At 49.1% G+C, this 2,500-nt stretch overlaps 1 protein-coding gene across 3 annotated transcripts in view; it reads right to left on the minus strand.

Moving 5' to 3' along the window:
• Positions 1-2,500, minus strand: part of c2cd5 (C2 calcium dependent domain containing 5) — a 45,000-nt gene that overhangs the window by 2,409 nt on the left and 40,091 nt on the right. The window lies entirely within an intron of this gene.

The following is a 2,500-nucleotide window of genomic DNA, read 5'->3' on the forward strand; positions in this document are numbered from 1 at the left end:
CACACACACACACACACACACACACACACACACACACACACACACACACACACACACACACACACACACACACACACACACACACACACACACAGTGAAAATAAACAAGATCGGTGAGAAAGAGACAGTCATGGCAACGGCAAGAGTGCACAAGTGCAAAGCGGAATGAATGATTGGGTGGCTGAGACAGACAGACAGACAGACAGACAGACAGACGGACAGACGGACGGACAGACAGACAGATGGACGGACAAACAGTCCAGACAGATGGACGGACAGACGGATCCACTCCGCCTGTGAGGAGAGAAAGCAAGACAGGCCGCTGCAGTGCTTCAGTGAGAATCACGCCTGGCAAGAAATAGTTCAAAGCTGGCTGTGTCCACATGCAAGCACTCGCACACAAAGCTTCTTAGCCAAACAATATAATCATGGCACAAGTGCTCCGGATGGTCTGAAAATAGACCAATCGGATAAAGCTTGACACACACACACACACAAACACACACACACACACACAAACACGCGCACACACACACACACACACACGCGCACACATACACACAAACACACCAGGGGAGGCTTGTCCATTTCAGCAGAAGAAGCAATGCTTGATTAACTGATTCACAAAAAGTGAAAAACAACATGCAATCTGCGTGTGTTATATTTAACGATGGATGATCTGCGTGTGTGTTATATTTAACGATGGATGATCTGCGTGTGTGTTATATTTAACGATGGATGATCTGCGTGTGTGTTATATTTAACAATGGATGATCTGCGTGTGTGTTATATTTAACGATGGATGATCTGCGTGTGTGTTATATTTAACGATGGATGATCTGCGTGTGTGTTATATTTAACGATGGATGATTTGCCTGTCCCCCCCATTGGCATGACCTTCAATTGGTGTGATCTGGGCCTGGGATTGGTCTCTTTTGGAGCAGGTGTTCAGGCACTGCTTTGTCCCCCCCCCCCCCCCCCCCCCCCCACTGTGTTTCAATACACACACACACGCACACACACACACACACACACACACACACACACACACACACACACACACACACACACGCACACACACACACACACACACACACACACACACACGCACACACACACACACACGCACACACACAAGCTGCCCCAGGATCATACGCTTCATACCACCAGCCGCCAAGGACCCACACATACACACAGCGTACAGCAGAGCTGCATGTTCTCTTTGAAATGAAAATTGGTTTCTGTAATACGATGCTGTGGTTTGCTTTGGCCTGATGACTACCAGCTTCACTTTAATATAAATATTTGTTTGGTTTGATGGTTTGTAAATCCATTGCCAACGAATAGATAAGCCCACACTATAAAACAGGCTGCAAACATACAGGTCACCTGTCACCCACCCACAGCCACCCAAAGCCACCCACAGCCACACACACACACACACACACACACACACACACACACACACACACCCCAGGGGTGGGTTGGCAAACGTACGGGTCCCCTGTCACCCAACAGCATCTCACTCTGGGCACACAGACACCGGAAGGCTCAACCCCCTCGGATGTGTCCGGGACGTAATCTTCTTAACCACATTTACAGCACAGCAACAGACACACGCAGACACATACAAACACACACACACACACACACACACACACACACACACACACACACACACACAGACACACAGACACACACACACACGGGAACACTCTTCAGTGTGTGCTAATGGTGTCTGACGCCGTGATGTCTGAAGCCATGTAATGTCATCAGTAATAATTGGTCAATGTGCTGAAGCTCACAGGAAGGACAAGTCTGGGTCAGGCCAACCAACACACACTTGGTAACACTGACAGCCCAGCCAGACCGACACACACACATGGCAACACTGACAACCCAGCCAGACCAACATACACATGGCAACACTGACACACCAACCAAACCAACACACACTTGGCAACACTGACACACCAACCAAACCAACACACACTTGGCCAACACTGACACACCAACCAAACCAACACACACTTGGCCAACACTGACACACCAACCAAACCAACACACACTTGGCAACACTGACACACCAACCAAACCAACACACACTTGGCAACACTGACACACCAACCAAACCAACACACACTTGGCAACACTGACACACCAACCAAACCAACACACACTTGGCAACACTGACACACCAACCAAACCAACACACACTTGGCAACACTGACACACCAACCAAACCAACACACACTTGGCCAACACTGACATGCCAACCAACACACACTTGGCAACACTGACATGCCAACCAACACACACTTGGTCACACTGCCATGCCAAGCCAAACCAACACACACTTGGCTACACTGACACGCCAACCAACACACACTTGGTAACACTGCCATGCCAACACACACACACACACACACACACTTGGTAACACTGCCATGCCCAGCCAAACCAACACACACTTGGCAACACTGACACGCCAACCAACTTT

This window comes from Sprattus sprattus, assembly GCF_963457725.1.
Source record: "Sprattus sprattus genome assembly, chromosome: 11".
NCBI classification, from domain to species: domain Eukaryota; kingdom Metazoa; phylum Chordata; class Actinopteri; order Clupeiformes; family Clupeidae; genus Sprattus; species Sprattus sprattus.